Source organism: Dipodomys spectabilis, unplaced genomic scaffold, assembly GCF_019054845.1.
Source record: "Dipodomys spectabilis isolate Male_0828 unplaced genomic scaffold, ASM1905484v1 ptg000391l, whole genome shotgun sequence".
NCBI lineage: Eukaryota > Metazoa > Chordata > Mammalia > Rodentia > Heteromyidae > Dipodomys > Dipodomys spectabilis.
Window position 1 is genome coordinate 1442131 of NW_024871068.1, and position 22019 is coordinate 1464149.

The 22019-nt window shown below is 41.1% G+C and overlaps 1 pseudogene; it reads right to left on the reverse strand.

Annotated features, from left to right (window-relative positions):
* Positions 1-18862: 18862 nt before the first annotated feature.
* On the reverse strand, positions 18863-21779 carry LOC122096802 (annotated as a pseudogene).
* Between the last annotated feature and the right edge of the window lie 240 nt (positions 21780-22019).

Sequence of the window (22019 nt, forward strand, 5' to 3'; positions counted from 1 at the left end):
AGTGATTCTTTTTATGTAGTTTGAGTCTGACCATTGAAGAACACTACAAGTTTTCATATACAGAGTTCTAAGCCAGGGCTTTACTGAAAACAGCCATTGAGACACTTCCTACTAATTCCCCATCCTCTGAACACTATCAAGGTGGAATATAGTCCTGCATCTCCCCTTGCCCACCATGTAACTCCCCACCACAAGTCCTGAGGGTTGAACTCAAGATCTTCTGTTTAGTTGGCTGGCATTTGACTATTTGAATCACACTTCCAGTTCTATCTTCACTAAGCACTTGGAGGCTCAATTTTAACAGACTTTTCTTTTTTGGGGGAGAGGGTCTGGTCGTAGGGCTTGAACTCTGGGCCTGGGCACTGTCCCTAGCTCTTCAGCGCAAGGCTAGCGTTCTACCACTTGGGCCACAGCGCCATTTCTGGCTTTTTTTCTTTTTGCTTATGTGGTTCTAAAGAATCAAACCGAGGGCCTCAGGCATGCAAGTCAAGCGCTCTACCACGAAGCCACCATCCCAGCCTTTAACAGACTTTTCTAATTGAGCTTGCCAAGATCGTCTGGATGGATTTCAGACATTTGAGTAGCTAGGAATACAGATGTGAACCACCTGTATCCCTCTAGATTATATTGTAAGGAGGGAGGTTGGGAAGTTTATAAAGAACACAGGAGTACAGGGCTTGCAGAAGAAGATTCCAGCAACTGGTGTGAGGTATAGTCCATTAGGTGAGGCCGACCTCATCTCAACTTTGCCATTTGCCCCCAAGGTTAGTAATGTTTTTACACTGCAAGAATTAATTCTTTTAAATGAGCAAGCTACACTAATATCTGAGTATTCTAAATGAGATGGCACAGGCCATGTTAAAAAGTTCACACTGGGGTTTAATGATAAAGCTGTGGTGCATAAACACATAAGAATCAAAAACTGTCCACTATTCTATACTTCTCCCATGATATATTTGTACATATATAAAAAATTCTGGTTTCAAAGTCTATGATGAAAATCAATACCAGGATTGATACAGGATTGATACATTGTTTTATAACTGCAATTTCTATTTTTGCCTGGTGTGATAGTAATGTCAAATGAAGTTATGTCTCTGTTTTAGAGATCCATGCTAAATTTACCATCAGCCCTCCTCAGAGGAAGAGTGCCATGATGATGTGTGAATTCATTTGTAAATATGAGTTGAACAGAAACTCAATTTGTTAAAACACAGCGACCCATCAAAACTTTGTAGAAATGACTTGTCAGGAGAGACCTCCCCAGGCCACAAAGCTGTAGTTTCATGAATTACAAAAATCCAGCTGCAGTATATATAGCTGTAAGAGATCATGATGGACCTAAAAAGAAAAATGTGTACAACTTTGTTAAGTATATATAGGGTTTTCTTTGCTATCCATGGGTCTTGAACATAGGGCCTGGCCACTGTCTCTGAGCTTCTTTTTTATTGTGAAACTACCATACAGAGGAGTTACAATTACATGGGCAAGATAATGAGTACATTTCTTATCAAGCATTGTTGCCTCCTCCTTTGTTTCCCCATACCATCCCTTCCCCTCTCTACCCCCACACCCTCCTACCACCACCACCCCACCCACCCCAGTCCCTCACCCGACCAAAGTTGTAAAGTTTGTTTTTCAACATAACGTCTTGTACATCTCATTGTTACAATGGGTCCAACTCTAACCCAATTTAAACGATTTGTTTTTTCCTTTCCCCTCCACAAATTATATCAACATCAAATACAGTGAAAGCAGGACTTATACCATGGTGGAGGTACATAAAAAGCAACAAAGAAATCATCTTTTAAATATGTTGGAAACAATCACAAGAAAGAAAAAAAAAGACATTTGAATCCTTATCTTGGAGTTCATTTGAACTAACATCAACTTGTCTGACAGTTTCTGTTTGTCTTAGACATATACTAGTTATTGCAAATAAGGGAAACTTTGGGACCTATATTTCTTTGGGCTTGCCTTACTTCACTTAATATAATTTTTTCCAAGTCTTTCCATTTCCTAACACATGGGACAATGTCATTCTTTCTGATGGAGAAATAGAATTCCAAGGTTAGTCTTCTACCGAGTTCCAACAACACTTCCAGCTTTTTCTGAGTAGTTTATTGGAGATAAGAGTCTTATAGACTTTATTTTCTGGGCTAGCTTCAAACTGCAATCATCAGATTTCAGCTCCCTGAGTAGCTAGGATTACAGGCATGAACTAACAGGCTCCTGGTTTTTATATATAACTTTAAAAACTTACAATTAAAGCCCACAAAGATTAAAAGGTGCACAATGCAGCATACTCAATTTTTATTTGTTCCCACTGGATCATCGGTGAACTGAGTTAAAGATTTGCCACAAAATTAGTTTATGAAGACAGAATTCCTTCTGCGAAGACACTTGACAAGGTCAGATAATAAGTCAGACCCTCATAGAAGGGAGTAGGAATTGTCTCAGAAAACCAGGCAACAAGATCTGAATTAGGAAGTAGTGTGCTGCCTTCCTCAGCTTACTCAGCTTTATTATCTGAAGAAGGAAGGATTGAGTGGGAAGAGGTCAAGTTCTAGGGGCAGTTTTGGGGTTTATTTTGCTCTCTCTCTCTAAATCCTCTAGTATCGGACTGCTGAGTAATAGCCTCTTCCTTTGAAAACTCCCCACGTTATCTCACTCTATCATGAGAGGAGATCTCACTTCTGTGGAGAGGAGCTTGCTTTTGCATCCTTCAGACACATAGTCTGCAGACATCAAAAGACCAATGCTACAAATGGAACCCAAGCTACTCAGTTTTATAAATGATGTAAGGGCCATTTCATGACAATTAATCTGCAAACTGACCATCATCAATCCAATAGTTGAAATAGCAGCCCTAGACAGTGGATGATGTAAGATGTTATTTGATCTGCATTCTCACTTCCCTTCCTTTCGATTTTGGATATTTGCCACAATGTGGATCTTAGCATCAAAAAGTTTAAGAAATTGAGACATGACCCCAGAGAAATAAGCAAAAAAAATATACAGAAAGATTGTTTTGTGTAATGTCCCATTTAGACAAATAAAGTTTATTTAAATAAACTGAGTAAGAAAGAAAAAGTTTAAGTGAAATTGTTTAAATAATTATTTTTTCTGATTCTCCCATATTCCATTAAGAAAAATTCTCGTGACAAAAATAGATTCACTCAAAGCAGCAATAATGCAGGTTTTGCAGAAGCACAATGTTTCTGTTTCCTATAATATCAGCTGAACCTTCTGTGGGAGCCAGGAGAAGAACATGGCAGTGGGACGCTGGTAGAAAAAGTAGAAGTGAGGATCTGATGAAAACATGCATCGAAAATCACCTAAAAGTGCAAGAGATGCGGTTTCTGTTTAACTATCTGTATCTATCATTTTTCTTTTTCTAACCCCAGTTCTACAAGCCTCAGCCACTGTCAAGGTCAGAGACTTGACAGTGGAGGAGGGAATAGGATGGAGAGCAGCAAGATTAGTGAGAGAAACTCCAAGCTGCACAGGAGAGGTGGTCTCACATAAGATGTACAAAGTCACCACAGAAGACAATGGTGTGTGTGTCTTTGTGTGTGTGTGTGTGTGTGTGTGTGTGTGTGTGCATGTGTGAGGCTTAAAGTCATGCAACATATCCTGAACTATGGTTTAACAATAAGCAGTGTCCACACATTGATATGAGGTTTTGAAAGTCTAGAGCAGAATTATATCCACTGATTAAGGTTTATAATTTCAAGTCAAGTAATAAGGCAGTGCCTTCTAGTACTACATCACAAAACTCCAATTAGAGAACCCAGAATAATAATGGGATTATAGCATTTCAAACCATAGGCATGGTATTCTGGGGAATAATAGAGATGAGCAAGACTGAGGTCCCAGGCTAGTCTAGGCAAAGTGTTAACAAGAAGACCTTATCTCAAGAAATACTTCTGTCTAGGTGGTTCATGCCTGCAATCCCAGCTCTGAGGGAAGTGTATGGGCTCAATGCCCAAAAATTACTTTAAATACTGAAAGCAAGAAGGGGGCTGGAGGTGTGGTAGAGTGCATGCCTAGCATGTATAAGTCTTTGAGTCCAATCAAACAACAATACTATAAAAAAAAAAGCGAACAAATATAAGATGTGCTCATTAGATGGATTCAAATACCTATGCAAAGAAGCCATAAAAGTATGGCTTCTTTCCTCTCTATAAGAAATATTTAGAGGGAGTGGCGCTGTAGCTCAAGTGGTAGAGCGCTCGCCTTGAGCTGAAGAGCTGAGGGACAGCGCCCAAGCCCAGAGTTCAAGCCCCACGACCGAAAAAAAAAAAAGAAAAAAAAAAAGAAATATTTAGAATTTGGTGAAGTTATGAGAAGTGTGCAGCACAAGTACTATGCAGCTGTACATTATCTATATAGCACTCTTAGTCACCATGCCTGAGCACTTGCTGGATTTCACTTAGACTTAAAATCAGTTATTGGCAGACATTTATGTCAGACCCATAGAAAGAGCAGATAAGTTAATTAAGTCAATTGAGTTAAATGATAGACATCTGGAAACAACCTGCTTAAACTGTATACAAAGGAAAACCACCAACACTAGAACTTAATATTTGGTTATGCCCAGTGCAAATTGAGATGTATGCAATTGTAGAGCTTTCCTGGCCTTTGCAAGCTGGCTTTTCAGATACTAGTCAATGTGCATGCATAGAAAGCTCCATTGCTGTGTGCTCTGCCACATCACTAAGACCATCAGTGTTGTAAGATGATAGGGAAACTCCTCACAGAACACAACATAGCCATTGTTATCTTGCACAAATAAGAAAGCTGTCAAGCTGGGCACCAGTGGCCCATGACTGTGAACCTAGCTACTCAGGAGGCAGAGATCTAAGTATGACAGTTAAAATCCAGCCTGTACAGGAAAGCCCTTAAGATACTTATCTCCAATAAACCACCAGAAAACTAGCAGTGGCACTATGGCTCAAGTGATAGAGAGCTAGCCTTGAGCCGAAGAGCTAAGAGACAGTTTCTAGGCCTAGAGTTCAAGACCAATGACCAACAAAACAAAAAAAAAAGAAAGAAACAAACAAAGAATAAAGAAAGAAAGAGAAAGAGAGAGGAAAGAAAGAAAAAGAGAGAGAAAGAAAGAAAGAAAGAAAGAAAGAAAGAAAGAAAGAAAGAAAGAAAGAAAGAAAGAAAGAAAGAAAGAAAGGAAGGAAGGAAGGAAGGAAGGAAGGAAGGAAGGAAGGAAGGAAGGAAGGAAGGAAGGAAGGAAGGAAGGAAACAAGCAAGGAAGCAAGAAAGCAAGGAAGGAAGGAAGAGAAAATTGAAAAACAGAAAGACACCTGTCAAGATGAGAGCTATGGCAAAGCTTCAGCCTCTGCAGTTAAAGACATCCTGACCTGGGAGATGGCCCAAGGACAGAGGAATTGCTCTTAGAAAGAGCAAAATTTCCCACTGGGCACATACCACTAGAATGCAGCAGATGCCCAGCACATGCCCAGCCCAAGTCAGTGTGGCCAGAGTGATTAGCAGCCTAGCTGCCAAGTCCCCTCTGCTTCCCACCTCCTGGGAACATTGTGGACCAGCTCAGAAGGAGGTTTCAGAAGAGCATAAAGAGCCACGCAGCAAAGCAGTGGTGCAAAAGCACAAAGCACATGTCTCTCACCTCTGGGTTTACAGTTATTCTCAGATGATTTTGTGATGACAAGACTTGGAGGAAGCTTCCTGAAATTACTCTGTATCTATAGGCACTCTTTGTCTACCTCACACTGAAAGGCAACAACTTGTCTAAAGGCTGGTCTCCTCTGTCGCCAATAAATTCCTTTTCACAGTCATCACTCCTGTAACAGACATATGTATGTTGGCTGAGAGCACATCCATGAATGGGGATGTACCTGCCGAGGTTTTGAAATCACAGCGGTCCGTGAAGTCCTATCACCAGTTGTCTTCCACTATCATCTCAGAATTAGATCTAAAGCAGGTCGCAATTCCAGGACTTATCAACAAAACACTGTCCATATGAGAACCTTGTCAAAGTCTACTTCAAAGATACCTTTTAGTTTCATTCTATGTCTGACAGAATAACCACCCCCTAATTTTTGGTCTAGGATATGTAGAGCTCTAAACTGGGAGACTTTTTGAGAATGAGATTAGAGAGAATGGGTCTCCTGGACAGGATCTGCTATAGGTATGACAAGGTGGAAGGAAAAAGGAAACAGCGTAAGGAAATATGATTAACAAGGCCAAAGTGGTCAAAAGAAATCTCTTCAGTGCAAGAAGGTTCTTCTGACAAACCTGTTCTTGTTGGGCCGTGGCCTGGTATGGTGGTGCCACTTTAGACTCTGGTCCCATTAGAGCAACATACATGTCAGGGCTTCTTCCTTCCATGGCCTAGGATGACTACGAGAGGTTCATTCCCTGTTCCTACCTCTGCTTTCTAAAAGGGTACATTCATCAAGGGGCTCTCTTCTTTCCCCCTACAAACATTCTAGCAGTATTCCCTCATGACACAACTCTTCAGTGCCAATCTGTGTGTTTTTCCATGAGTCCTAATATTTTGTCTTCTGAGCCTAACATTTGTTTTTTTGTTGTTGTTGTTGATTTTTTATTTTTTTACAATTTATTTTTATTTTATGTTTTTTCTTGCTGCAAAAATTAATTTTATTTAATGGGAAAATACTATACAGAGTGGTTACAATTACATGGGCAAGACAGTGAGTACATTTCTTATCAAGAACTCTAGCCTCCTCCTTTGTTTACCCTTCTCATCCTTTCCCATCCTCCCTGCCTCCCCACCCAATCCTCCCCGCCCCCCGCAAGTTGTAAAGTTCGTTTTCGACATGACAACTTGTACTTCCCATTGTTACAACAGGTCCACCTGTATCCTTATTGAACTACTTGTTTATCCCCTTCCCCTCCACAAATTATACCGACATCAAATATAGTGAAAGCAGGGGTTATACTGTGGGGGAGGGACATACAAAGCAACAAAGAAATAATCTTGTAATTGCGTTAGAAACAAATGCATGAAAGAAAAAAAACATATAAAATACATATCTTAGGGTTCATTTTCCTAACATCACCTTATCTGACCTTTTCTGCTTGACTCATACATATACTAGATATTGCAAATAAGGGAAATCATGGGACCTATGTTTCTTTGGGCTTGGCTTACTTCACTTAATATAATTTTTCTGAGTCTTTCCGTTTCCTAACAGATGGGGCAATGTCATTCTTTCTGATGGAGTCATAGAATTCCATTGTGTATATACCACATTTTCGTGATCCATTCATCTACTGAGGGGCATTTGGGTTGGTTAAAGATCTTAGCTATGGTAAATAATGCTGCAATAAACATAGTTGTGCTGGTAGCATTAGTGTGGTCTTGTTTGTAAACATTTGGGTAAATGCCCAAAAGTGGGATTGCTGGGTCATAGGGGAGCTCTATATGGAGTCTTTTGAGGAACCTCCATACTACTTTCCAAAGTGGTTGAACAAGTTTACACTCCCACCAACAATGAAGTAAGGTTCCCTTCTGTCCACATCCCCTCCAGCAACTGTTGTTATTAGAGTTCTTGATTTTTGCCATTCTAACTGGTGTGAGGTGGTATCTCAATGTTGTTTTTATTTGCATTTCTTTTATGGCTAGGGAGGTTGAGCATTTCTTCATGTGTCTATTGGCCATCCTTCTTTCTTCTTCAAAGAAGTTTGTCTTTAAGTCTTTAGTCCACTTATTTATTGGGCAGTGTTTCTTTGAGGATTTGTTGTTGGGTGGTTTAATTTTTTGAGTTCGAAGTATATTTTAGATATGAGACCCTTGTCCGTTGTATGACTACTGAAGATCTTCTCCCAATCCGTGGGCTTTCTAGTGATCTTGCTAGCTATGTCCTTTGCCATGCAGAAGCTCTGCAACTTCATGCAATCCCATTTGTCCAACATTTCTTTGATTTCTTGTGTTTCTGGGTCTCTATTAAGAAAATTTCGGGCAGCGCCAAGGAGACCTAGGGTTTCTCCTATTCCATCCTGTAATGTTTTCAGAGTGTCTGCTTTGACTCCGAGGTCTTTGATCAATTTGGAGTGGATTCTGGTGCAGGGTGATGGATAACGTTCTAGCTTTAGTTTTCTACAAGTAGTTAACCAGTTTTGCCAGCACCATTTACTGAAGATGCTGTCTTCTTTCTCTTCTATTTTTTTAGATCCCTTATCAAAGATTAGATGGCTATAGGTCTGTAGGTTCATTTCTGGGTTTTCAATTCAATTCCATTGGTCCTGAGGTCTGTTCTTGTGCCAATACCAAGCTGTTTTGATTACTATGGCTTTATAGTAGAGTTTGAAATTTGGTATTGATATTCCTCCAGCAGTGTTCTTTCCGTTGAGGAGCGTTTTTGCTATTCGGGGTCTTTTATTGTTTCATATGAATTTTTGGATTGCCTCTTCTATTTCCTTGAAGAATGAGGTTGGAATGTTGATAAGTATCACATTGAATTTGTAGATAGCCTTGGGAAGTATTGCCCTTTTCACGATGTTAATCTTTCCAATCCAGGAGCATGGGAGTTTTTCCCATTTTCTAAGTTCTGTTTTCATTTCATTTTTCGTTTTTAAAGTTTTCATCATAGAGGTCCTTCACTTCTTTGGTTAAGTTAATTCCTAGGTATTTTATTTTTTTGTGGGGCTATTACAAATGGAGTTGCTTTCCTAATTTCAACCCCACTTTTTTAACATTTGTTACCTTTCCTCCTTTTGGTGCTGGGGACTGAACAGAGAGTCTTGTGCATGCCAGGGATGTACTCTACCATTGAGTTTCATCTTCACCCAGAGCTTTGGTTATCATACTAGTCAAGGACTCTATTAACTATTTGATACAGTTACCAAGGTACATGAGAATAAGTGAGATGCTGCACTTAGCATTTGGACAAAATAATCACCCTGTCTATAGGAGTCACTTCAATGTTGGCTTGTGTTGCAATTAGTGCAGAGCTCTGGCTAGGAGGAAACAAAAGCCATGCCTAAGAAATATATGGTGATCTACTCATAAAATTATCAACAAGAGTTTTCTGAGGGGTGAGGCAAGAGTCATTAATTGTGAAACAAGAACTACTTCGTCAAGAGTGTAAAGTAATAATCCAAAGCCACCAGAAAACGCTCATAAATAAGTACTTAAGAGAAAACAAAAATATTCTTAGTCAAATACTGGTAGATATGCTAGGTGGGGCGTCCATCACAGCTTGGCCTCAGTCCACAGAGGAGTGAGAGTGCCTTGGCCAGACCTTCCTTCAGTTCTTTTTTTTTTTATTTTTTTTATTTTATTTTATTTGAAAACATACTGTACAGAGGGGTTACAATTACATGGGCAGGAAAATGCATACATTTCTTACCAAGCATTGCAGCCTCCTCCTTTGTTTACCCTTCACCTCCCTTCCCAGCCTCCCCCCTCCCCCCCACCCAATCATACCCCCCCTCCCTCCCCCCCACCGACATTGTAAAGCTGGTTTTGACATGACATTTTGTACTTCTCATTGTTGCAACAGGTCCACCTGAATCCTTAAACGACTTGTTTGTCCCCGTCTCCTCCACATGTTATACTGACATCAAATACAGTGAAAGCGGGGGTTACACTGTGGGGGAGGGACATACAAAGCAACAAAGAAACAATATTATAAATGCGTTAGAAACACATGCATGAATGAAACAAAAACATTAAAATACATATTTGAGGGTTCGTTTTCCTAACATCACATTCTCTGACTTTTTCCGCTTGACTCATACCTATACTAGATATTGCAAATAAGGGAAATCATGGGACCTATGTTTCTTTGGGCCTGGCTTACTACACTTAATATAATTTTTTCCAAGCCTTTCCATTTCCTAACAAATGGGGCAATGTCATTCTTTCTGATGGAGGCATAGAATTCCATTGTGTATATATACCACATCTTCTTAATCCATTCATCTACTGAGGGGCATCTGGGTTGGTTCCATATCTTAGCTATGGTAAATAATGCTGCAATAAACATAGTTGTGCTGGTAGCTTTAGTGTGGCCTTGTTTGTGGTCATTTGGGTAAATGCCCAAAAGTGGGATTGCTGGGTCATTGGGGAGCTCTATATGGAGTCTTTTGAGGAACCTCCATACTGCTTTCCAAAGTGGTTGAACAAGTTTACATTCCCACCAACAATGAAGTAAGGTTCCTTTCTGTCCACATCCCCTCCAGCATCTGTTGTTGTTAGAGTTCTTGATTTTTGCTGTTCTAACTGGAGTGAGGTGATATCTCAATGTTGTTTTGATTTGCATTTCTTTTATGGCTAGGGATGTTGAACATTTCTTCATGTGTCTATTGGCCATCCTTCTTTCTTCTTCAGAGAAGCTTCTCTTTAGGTCTTTCGCCCACTTACTTATTGGGCAGTTGTTTCTTTGAGGATTTGTTGTTGGGTGGTTTAATTTTTTGAGTTCCAAGTATATTTTAGATATGAGACCCTTGTCCGTTGTATGGCTAGTAAAGATCTTCTCCCAATCCGTGGGCTTTCTATTGATCTTGCTAGCTATGTCATTTGCCTTGCAGAAGCTCTGCAACCTTATACAATCCCATTTGTCCAACCTTTCTTTGATTTGTTGTGTTTCCGGGTCTCTATTCAGAAAATTTCGGCCTGAGCCGAGGAGACCCAGGTTTTCTCCTATTCCATCCTGTAATGTTTTCAGAGTGTCTGCTTTGAGTTCAAGGTCTTTGATCCATTTGGAGTTGATTCTGGTGCAGGGTGATATATAAGGATCTAGCTTTAGTTTTCTACAAGTAGTTAACCAGTTTTGCCAGCACCATTTACTGAAGAGGCTGTCTGTCTTCCATTCTATTGTTTTAGCTCCCTTATCGAAGATTAGATGGCTATAGGTCTGTAGGTTCATTTCTGGGTTTTCAATTCTATTCCATTGGTCCTGAGGTCTGTTCTTATGCCAATACCAAGCTGTTTTGATTACTATGGCTTTATAGTAGAGTTTGAAATTTGGTATTGATATTCCTCCAGCAGTGTTCTTTCCGTTGATGAGCGTTTTTGCTATTCGGGGTCTTTTATTGTTCCATATGAATTTTTGGATTGCCTCTTCTATTTCCTTGAAGAATGAGGGTGGAATTTTGATAGGTATTGCGTTGAATTTGTAGATAGCCTTGGGAAGTATTGCCATTTTCACAATGTTAATCTTTCCAATCCAGGAGCATGGGAGGTTTTGCCATTTTTTAAGTTCTCTGTTGATTTCCTTTTTCATGATTTTAAAGTTTTCATCATAGAGGTCCTTCACTTCTTTAGTTAAGTTAATTCCTAGGTATTTTATTTTTTGTGGGGCTATTACCAATGGAGTTGCTTTCCTAATTTCAGCCACACTTTTCTCATTGTTGGCATACAGAAAAGCCATGGATTTTTGGGGGTTGATTTTATAACCTGCTACTTTGCCAAAGTTTTGAATCAGCTTAAGTAATTTGGGAGTGGAGTCTATGGGATTCTTTAAATACAAGATCATGTCATCTGCAAAGAGGGAGAGTTTTATTTCTTCTTTCCCTATTTGGATCCCCTTTATGTCTGCATCTTGTCTTATTGCTGTAGCTAGGCATTCTAACACTAGATTGAAGAGAAGTGGAGAGAGTGGGCATCCTTGTCTTGTTCCTGAGTTAAGAGGAAATGGCTTTAGTTTTTCACCATTGAGTATAATGCTGGCTGTAGGTTTGTAATATACAGCCTTTATTGTACTGAGGAATGTTCCATGGATTCCTAATTTTTCCAAAACCTTCATCATAAAGGGGTGTTGGATCTTGTCGAATGCTTTTTCTGCGTCTATTGAGATAACCATGTGGTTCTTATTCTTGCTCCTGTTGATGTGATGAATAATATTAATTGATTTGCGTATATTGAACCAGCTTTGCATCCCTGAAATGAATCCTGTTTGATCGTGGTGTATGATTTTTTGGATGAATTGTTGAAGTCGGTTGGCCAAAATTTTGTTGAGAAGTTTTGCATCAATGTTCATCAAAGAAATGGGTCTATAGTTCTCTTTCTTTGATGAGTCCCTGCCTGGTTTTGGGATGAGGGTTATGATGGCTTCATAGAATGTGATCGGTAGTGAGCTTTCTCTTTCAATTTCATTGAAGAGTTGGAGGAGAATTGGTGTGAGCTCTGCTTTGAAGGCCTTGTAAAATTCCGCTGTAAAACCATCTGGTCCTGGACTTTTCTTAGCTGGGAGGTCTCTTATTGCTGTTTCTATTTCAATGCTTGATATGGGCCTGTTAAGATAGTTTACCTCATCTTGGTTTAGTTTTGGCATGTCAATATTTGCTAGGAAGAGGTCCATTTCTGTCAAGTTCTCAAACTTATTAGCATACAGTTTTGAGAAGTATTCCCTTATAATGTTCTGAATCTTGGTTGTTTCCGTGGTGATGTTTCCATTCTCATCTCTGAGTTTATTAATTTGGGTGTGTTCTCTTCTTTTTCTGATAAGATTTGCTAAGGGTCTGTCTATTTTGTTAAGTTTTTCGAAGAACCAACTCTTTGTTTTGTTGATTCTTTCTATAGTTTTTTTGGATTCTAATTCATTTAATTCTGATTTAATTTTGATTATTTCTTTCCGTCTACTGGATTGGGGTTTATCTTGCTGCTCTTTTTCAAGGAGGTTTAGATGCGTCATTAAATTGCTAGTTTCAGATCTCTCCAATTTGTTGATGTAGGAGCTCAGAGCTATATAATTGCCTCTGAGTACTGCCTTTGCTGTGTCCCAGAGGAGCTGGTAATGTGTGTTCATTTTTGTTGAATAGCATGAACATTTGAATTTCCTTTCTAATCTCTTCCATGACCCACTCATGATTCAGCAGTGTGTTGTGTTGTTCAGCCTCCATGTGATACCGGACTTTCTTTGGTGGCTTTTGGTGTTGAGTTCTAATTTTATTCCCTTGTGGTCAGAGAGAATGCAAGGTATAACTTCAATGTTTCTGAATTTAGACAAGTTTGCTTTGTGGCCTAAAATGTGGTCTATTTTAGAAAACGTTCCATGTGCTGCTGAGAAAAACGTGTATTCTGATGCTGCTGGGTGAAATGTTCGGTAAATGTCTGTTAAGTCTAGTTGATCTATGCAGCTGTTTAGATCTGTGGTTTCTCTGTTGAGTTTTTGCTGAGTTGATCTATCTAGTGGGGAGAGTGACGTGTTAAAATCCCCAACTATTAATGTCTTTGGATCTGTATGGGATTTGAGGGAAAGTAGTGTTTCTTTGATAAATTTGGGTGCTCCATTGTTTGGTGAATAGATATTTAGAATTGTAATATCCTCCTGAAGGAGAGATCCTTTAATTAGTATGTAGTGACCTTCTTTATCTCTTTTCACGAATTTTAATTTGAAGTCTATTTTATCTGATATTAGGATTGCAACTCCCGCCTGTTTATGCGGTCCGTTTGCTTAGTAGATTTTGTTCCAGCCTTTCACATTGAAAATGTGTTTGTTTTTATGGGCAAGATGTGACTCCTGCAGGCAGCAGATAGAAGGGTTTTGTTTTTTAATCCAACTAGACAGTCTATGTCGCTTAATTGGAGAGTTCACTCCGTTAACATTAAGAGATAGGACTGAGAGGTATTTGGGAGTTCCAGCCATGTTATCTACCTTTTTGGGGGCTGCGAAAACTGGGTTCTTCCTATGGTTCTTGGATTCTCAGTTTGGGTGCAGTTTCTTGGCGTTTATTGCGGTCTTGTTGGTTTTCTATGTGTAGGACATCTTTAAGAATCTTTTGTAGGGCTGGTTTGGTGGAGATGTATTGTTTCAATTTTTCTTTGCTATGGAAGGTTTTTATTTGGCCTTCGGTTATGAAGGAGAGTTTAGCTGGGTACAGTATTCTTGGTTGATAGTTGTTTGTTTTTAGGGCATGGCATACATCGTTCCAGGCTCTTCTTGCTTTGATTGTCTCTGCTGAGAAATCTGAGGTGATTCTAATTGGTTTCCCTTTATAAGTGATTACCCTTTTCTCTCTGACAGCTTTAAGGATCTTTTCCTTGTTCTGAGTTGATCCTGTGTGGATTATAATGTGGCGGTGGGATGTCCTATTCTGGTCTGGTCTATTTGGGGTTCTAAAGGCTTCTTGTATCTGGACAGGCCTATCTTTTTGCATGTTTGGGAAGTTCTCTGCTAGGATCCTGTTAAACAAATTTCCTAGACCATTAACTTCTGTTTCTAGGTGCTCCTCTACACCCATTATCCTTAGATTAGGCCTTCTGATGGTGTCTTCCAGGTGTTGGATAGATCTATCATATTTCTTGGACTTGTCTTGGATGGTTGTATGTTCTTTCTCTATAATATCTAGGCTGTCTTCAATCCCTGAGATTCGATCTTCTGCATGGTCTAACCTGCTGTCAAGACTCTCTACTTTGTTTTTTATCTCTTTTCCTTCTAGTTGGTCAGCTTTGATAGCTTCAAGTTCTTTGTTGAAGCTCTGTTTTAGGTCTTGTATGAATTTGTTTACTTCCTTAATTTGGTGTTCAGTGTTTGTCCTCAAATCACTTAGTTGATTGGTTATGGTTTCTTTGGGCTCCCATTCCTTCTGTTGGGTTCCATTCAGCATTCCCTTTGTGGTCTCCCTGACTTCCTTCAGCTCTTTGTTAATGGATTCCATGAATGCCTTTAGTGATCTTTGTGTGTTCTCTACCTGGTCTCTCAATTCCTGTAATACTCTTTGATTAACTTCCTCCCCTTCGTGGGATTCCTGCAGATCTCTTTGAGTGTTCTCAGCCTGCTCACGCCATTCCTCCCTTTCTCTTTGAGTATTCTCAAGTTGTTCACGCAAATCCTGTATCAGTTTTTGAGTAGCTTCCTCACGCTTATGATATTCCTGTATAAACTTCTGGGATGCCTCCTCTCTCTCCCTGTCACGCTCATACAGAGTCCTTTGTACATTGTCAAACTTTTCATTTATCATGTTTGCCAGCAGTGTTTGTAGAGCTGTTTGGGAACTCTCCTCTGGATTATTCATTATCTGTTCTAACCCCTGATTATCAAGATTGGGAATTGAGATACCCGAATTTGCCATTTTTCTTGTGTTTTTCCGGCTTACTCTGCCCATTTGAGATGAAGATAGCACCAGTTTTGTGCTAGAACACTATCTTAAGGCAACCATCAACCAAAGTTTGCATTTTTACAGTCAATAGTCTACAGATACAATCTAGTTCAACAGATACATCTATTCGACATCAAACAACTATATGTTAAAGGACTTCGAACCGCAGAGAAGAATTTGGAAAACCAGAAATTATTAGGGTTAGGGAGAGATGTGGGTAAAAAATAGGAATAGATTGGTGTGGGGAGGCACAGGGAGAGTTAACTATGTCCTAATCACAGTGCAGGAAATAGGTTGGGTAGGATGCAAGTAGAGAGAGAGAGAGAAAGAAGAAAGGGAAAGGGGAATGAAAAGAGACCAGAAAAAAAAATAGAAACGTAAAAATTAATGTTATTTTAGAGATTAAAAGACCATCTATTTATAGAGGAATATGAATATGTTGAGAGAAAGGGAGGGACATAGAGGAGATGTGGAAAACTTTTAAAAAATGCTTAAAATATTATATAGGTATAAAGAGGTAGTACTGCTATTAATGAATTTAAGTCTCAGAGGTTTTGAATTGAGTAATAAGTTTGTGGGTTAAGTGTGTACACAATGGGGGGTAGGGTCTACTGGTTAACTACAGGTTTATCTGAGGATGTGCAGGACATGAGTTAAGTCACATTAAGAAGCACAAAGAGGAAAAGATGGAAAGGATAGGGAAGTGAGAAGAAAAGATCAGAAGTTCAGTAGAGCTAGACAAAAAACAAAAAGATAATTAAGAATGAAAGAAAAAGAGAAAGGAGACAAGAAAAGAAAGGAAAACACACATTCACGTATTCCTAAAATAAAAATTATAAGAGGAGAAAAGAAAAAAAAAAAAAGTTAATGGAAAACAATTATTTTTTCAGAAGAGGCAAAAATTAAAGATTAATAAAAGTTTTAGAAAAGCAAAAAAAAATTTTTATATATATAAGGTAACAAAAAACGAAGAAAAAACAAACAAAACAAAAAAAAAGAAAAAAAGAAAAGAAGAAGAAGAAAAAAAAAAAAAAAAAAAGGTCTTTGATTTTTTTTTGGGGGGGGGGAGGGGTGGGAAGAGTCCTGTATCTCCCTTTTGTCTGTAACCAGAGTGTGGTTGGAGTCTCTGGTCAGCTTGAGGTCCTGTGGCTTGATTGGTTTCTTAAGTCAGTTTGTTGGAACAGGCAGAAAAATGCTCTGCTTTACCCAAGATTTTGAGATTCCCCCTCCCAGGTTAGTTTACTGGGAGGGTGATCTGCTTTGAGAATCACAAAGAGGGGGATGCAGTGATGAGGCTAGGTTCTGGGTAGAGTTGAGGCCTTTCAACAAACAGTAGCTTTTCCCTGGGGCTATTTTGTGAAAGAAACTCACAGCACCCAGCCTGGAGCCATTCTCAGGGTTTCTGTTTTTCAATTGATTGTGGTGGCTGCTAGAGGGAGGGGCAGCCTCTGGCTCTGGTTACCCGGTGAGGAGTGCCACTCCAATGGCTGGCGCCTGAGCTGGGTGACTTTTCCCTGAATGGAACTGAGTCTGTGAGGTCACTTCGCCGTTAAGTTCTTGTGACCTGCTAAATGACTCGTTTTATTCCAAGGCCTGAGCTGGAGCTAGCCGCTCCTCCGAGCTTTGTCGGTATCCAAGATGGAGATCACCGGTTCCTGGGGGGGGAGGGGTGGCCTTCCCTCCTCTGCTCCCTGGGAAGGAGTGAGGAAGTGGGGCTACTCATGCTGAGTCTTGGATCCTGGGTCGTCTCTGGTCTGCAAAGTGCAGGATGAAGTTGTCCGCTCCTTGTCGGTTCTTGCTGGTGTTGAGTAGAATCCGCTCGCCCGCTGCGTCTGGCTCCTTCGTCCCGGACTCTCTGTGTGAGCGCTCGCTGCGACCCTGCCGCCGCAGCAGCAGCTGCTGGCAGACACTCAGATGTGTCTGCTTGGCTTCCCCTCTCTTGGCTAACTCTCTGTCCTGTGATGGCACACTTGGTGTGATTCTCTGGCTTGGGACTGTTCACTGGAACTCTGAAACTGTTTTCTATGCAAGAGCTTGTTCAGATTCCAGCTTCTCCTCCGCCATCTTCCCGGAACCCCTTCCTTCAGTTCTGACCCAGCAGCCTTATTGGATTTGGAGATCATCCAACCTGATCAGTTCCAGGACTAGAGATCCAGGAATATCAATTTGCTGGCCAACACCTACTCCCTAGGACTCCCACATTGGAAGCTATTTGCACTTTGATATGCCTTGGGGCAAGGACAGAAAACATCCAGCTTCTAGTCACAGATCACCCCCTGGGGAAGTTTACTTTCTAATGAGTGAGATCAGCTTGGCTTAAAGATCTATACCCCACTCATCTCCACCCTACTCCAACCTCAGGCCTGGTAGAGGAAAGCTTAGGGAACTTACTATTTCCCAACTTTACTAGCAGCAAGGAACTTGGACCTCACCCAGTGGTATCTTTTTCTTAGAGCTTTCTAAAAGTTGCTGGATTCCCATAGGTCCTGTTTCTGAATAAAAAGTGGATTACAGGTTATTGGTGGCCATGGAGGAATGCCTGGCACAGACAACCTACCTGAAGCCTCACTGCAAGAGGAGTGAAAGATTCTTGCAAAAAGAACCCTTGACTGATTTGGCCTCCAGTGAAAACAGAAGTGTTCGACCTCTTCCTGGCCATTGTAGGTTCTAAGCAATTGAGATTTCTATCTTACTCATGTAAAGTAACCATACCCAACTGGCTAGCTCCATGCATCCCTTTTGTCCTTACAACTCCCCGTGGGCCTCAGATAGCTTTGAATGCTGGAAAAGTGAGTATGAGAATGGGTCATTGGGCCATGTCTCCCCTTCTCTCCTTCACTTGGAAGGAGAGAATCAAGCAGTTCTTGATACACTATGGGGCTGGTCAGCTTTTCACTCCCTCAAACAGCTAGACTCACTTCTGTTCTTAATGTTGCCAGATGCCTTGAGAAACTACCCTGGCAACCAAGATCTTGCACTCATCCTGTGAGTTCTGCTTCACTGTAAACTGAACTGTAAGCACAGGGATCGGGGTTCCTGCTACTGTTTCTGGGGAATGTGACTGCAATCCCTCTGATGGGGCATGAGACAAGAACCTACCATTGTGTGAAGGAGAATTAGATCTGTAATGGCCAGTATTCATACCTGCCTTTTGTGGTTCCATTCCCAAAGAGGAATGTGTAATGGGTGGCAGGTATAGCCAGTCCTGTGTCAGAATAAAGGAGGAAGAGGCCCTGCTACCTCAGTGCCCAGACAAGCCTTGAACGTCAATCATTTCAGTACTACAAACATCAAATTGGTACTAGGAAAATTGTAACATCTAGATTTGGTTTTCTTTCTCTTCAACCTGCTTTTTTGCTACTGGCATGCTATTGAGAGATTGCTAACTTTAAAACTGGGCCAGGGAAAATAAAAAATATTGGCGTTTGTCATCCTCCTCTTCAAAATAGCAGGAACACCATGAATTTGAAACTCCTCTTGAGCACCAGTCCTATATTGCTAAGATTAAATCCTGCTGGCCAACTTTATATTTCAAATACATTGAAAGAATAAAAGGGATTCTTAAGAAGAATAAGGACTAAGAGTATAAAATGTATACTTCTTTATTTATATAAATAAGGCTTTCATACAATCGTATTTAAAAGTAATCTGTATTTTTACATTCACCACCCGTGAGTTCCTGACAGGAAAGGCTGTGCATAATGATACACAGCAAGAATCCCACTGCAGGACAACAGGAGCTCAGGAAAGCACCATTAATTTGAGAAGTAGGCAGGCTCTGACACTCCTGTTGCACTGCTAGCAATGGGAAGTCTTAAACTAGTTCCTCCACCAAGTCTTCTTCAAATTTCCCCTGTTCATCAGCAGTAGCATCTTGGCACTGCTGGTACTCGGACACCAGGTCATTGATATTGCTCTCAGCTTCAGTGAACTCCATTTCATCTATGCCCTTACCTATGTACCAGTGCAAGAATGCATTGCACTGGAACATGGCACTGAACTGCTCTGAGATGCACTTGAAGGGATCCTAGATGGCCATGTTGTTGCCGATGAAGGTGGCCAACATCGTGAGTCCATGTGGGGGGGGGGAGGGAAGGGGCGATGTCATACACAGCCGTCTTCACATTGTTGGGGATCCAGTCTCCAACGTAGCTGCTGTTCTTGTTCTGCACGTTGAGCATCTGCTCATCCACCTCTTCATGGACATGCAGCCTCGGAAGATGGCAGCCGCTGTCAGGTAGCAGCCATGGCGGAGATCACAGGTGACCATCAAGTTCTTAGCGTCAAATATCTGCTGGGTGAAACTCGGGCACTGAGAGAGCATGGTAGTGCTGGCTGGCATGGCTGGTCAGGGGCACAAAGCCAGGCATGAAGAAGTGCAGGCGGGAAAGAGCATCATATTCAAGGCCAGCTTGTGCAGGTCTGCATTCAGCTGGCCAGGGAAGCACAGGCAGGTGGTAACCCCGCTGTTGGTGGCTGACACCAGGTGGTTCAGGTCACCATAGTTGGGCATGGGCAGCTTCAAGTTACAGAAGCAGATGTTGTACAGGACCTCGTTGTCGATGCAGAAAGTTTCATCTGCATTTTCCACCAGCTGGTGGACAGAGAAGATCGTGTTGTAGGGCTCCAGCACTGTGTTTGACACCTTCAGGGAGGGCATGACACTGAAGGTGTTCATGATGCGGTTTGGGTACCCTTCTTGAATATTGTTGAGAATCAGGGTGCCCATACTTGACCTGGTGCCACCTCCCAAGGAGTGGGCCAGCTAGAAACCCTGTAGACAGTCACACCTTTCTGACTTCCGCCTCACCACATCCAGTACCGGCTCCACCAGCTCGGCTTCCTCTGTGTAGTAGCCCTTGGCCCAGTTATTGGCTGACCCGCTCTGGCCTATCAGACATGATGAGACACACACTCCAAGAATATTTACTGTGACATTTGTATTATGAAGACAATAGGACTCTTCTGAGCCAACCTTTGCTTTTACTTTAGATAACTTTGGTGAAATAAAGGAAATGTTTTCAATGTATCTGGGACCCTACAAATCACCCAGGTTCTAAAGAAATAAAGACAATATGGAGGAAGATACATTTTAACCCAAATCAACTACTTGTAGAAATGAAGAACAGAGCCTGCCTCAATACTGGAAATGTAGTTATTTTCACAGGAGGGACAGGAGCACAGTGTGATCATAGGAAAGCTAAGCTGCAAGCACTTGTCTGCACCTTGCTCACACATAGCTGTGCTTTGCTTTCTGGTGTCCTGAAGTAGTTCTCTGTTATTGCCGGGCCTTTGAAATGACCAGCAGCGCTGAAACCTTGTTGGAGGCTTTCCCTGATTGCTGATCTTTCCCTTTAGAGGCTACTTTGTCATAGAGTGCTTGAAGAGTGGCACTTATCTGAGCTGTCTGAGTGGCCAGGGGCATGACTCCAGTGGACTGGAATAGGTGGGTTAGCTGAGGACAATATCTAGGTGTATGAAGGCTCAGCCCAGCACTGGAGTGCCTGGATGTTAGGACCCATAGACCATGATGACATACCAAATATGAAGTTGTCTGGCCTGAAGCTCTGGCCAAATGGTCCTGATCTCACTGAGTCTAAGGTTCCAGGCTCTAGGTCCACCATGGTGGCCGGAGGAACATATTTTTTGCCTGTGGGGACAAGAGTTGACGTAGGCCTATAATTGACAAGAAACTTAGGGGCAGAGCTTATGATTTTAAGTGACTCTCAGCATTCATTACAGAAATTACAGCATTTGAGACATAGAAACAGAAAAGATTGGTTCAGCCATTGAGGGATTTTTTGAAGAGGGATTAGCAGTGGTTCTCTCACTTCAGCCCTCCCTTCTTTTCAGGCCTCCTGGTCACTTCCGCCTTTTGCACACCATCCCATCCCTGCCAATCCTCCGGGGCTAGTCAGTCTTTACTGATGCTGTCAATATAAGCTAGCTTATGTGGATTCAGAACAGGCAGAAGAAAGTAGAAATGCATTTGGAGTGTGGATGGAAAATGCCACTCAACTGTGACTACCCTTTTTGCCCCTTGGTCAATGAGACAGTCATGAGACAATCAAATTGCTTCAGCTTTCTTGTCATCAAGAGGTGATTCAAACTTATCCATTCTCTTTCTCGACACTGTCTCTTAAATTACAGAGAACAATATGGTAATCTTGCTTCACAAAAAATGGAAAAGACAACATTGAAGGAAGAGCTCCTTGCTTCATGATGAGTGTTGGGTTGTTAAGAGCCAGTTGTCATTGTTGAAGTTTTTGAAGTTACTCACCCATAAACCCTTACAGGTGTCTTCCTTGTCAAGGTAATTCAAGTCATTGATTGATATTACCCTTTAAAACTTCCATGGAGCTGTTGAATATTTTTGTGATTACCATCTTGTTGTGAGATGAAATCCATTTCTGACTTAGTAAGGACTGGACTTGAGAATTCTGATAATTCTCTTAGAACTTCAATTCTGAAGGAAGCTAAATAAATCTTGACAGGATAAGAACAAATATATGTGAATTAATCCTTCCTCTTCATCCCTTTTCCTTCCCCAGTACTGTTAATTGGGCCACTGGCTCCTCTTCTCCAGTCCGCAAGTTCCAAATGCCTCAGGCCTTAACCCATTCCTTCTCCACCTCCTCGCATGTTTCTCGTCTCGATTCCTGCCAGTTTTCATCTTCAGGTTCACCTTTAATTCACCTGCTATTGTCTCTGCACATGCCAACACTGTACATTCCGCCAAATGTGGCTTGTCAAGGGAAATAGTTATACACTATTTTCTTCTCATATACTTGTACTGTACTCTATAGTAAAACCACTGGCTACATAGCATGTACCTGTTAATAAGTATGATGTCATGTAGAGACACTTGAATGTGTGTGGCAGATTATTTGTAGGTTCTATACAAATACTATTTTATATAAAGAACTTGAGTGTGTGAAGATGTTGTTATTGGTGGGGGTCCTCGAGCCCAT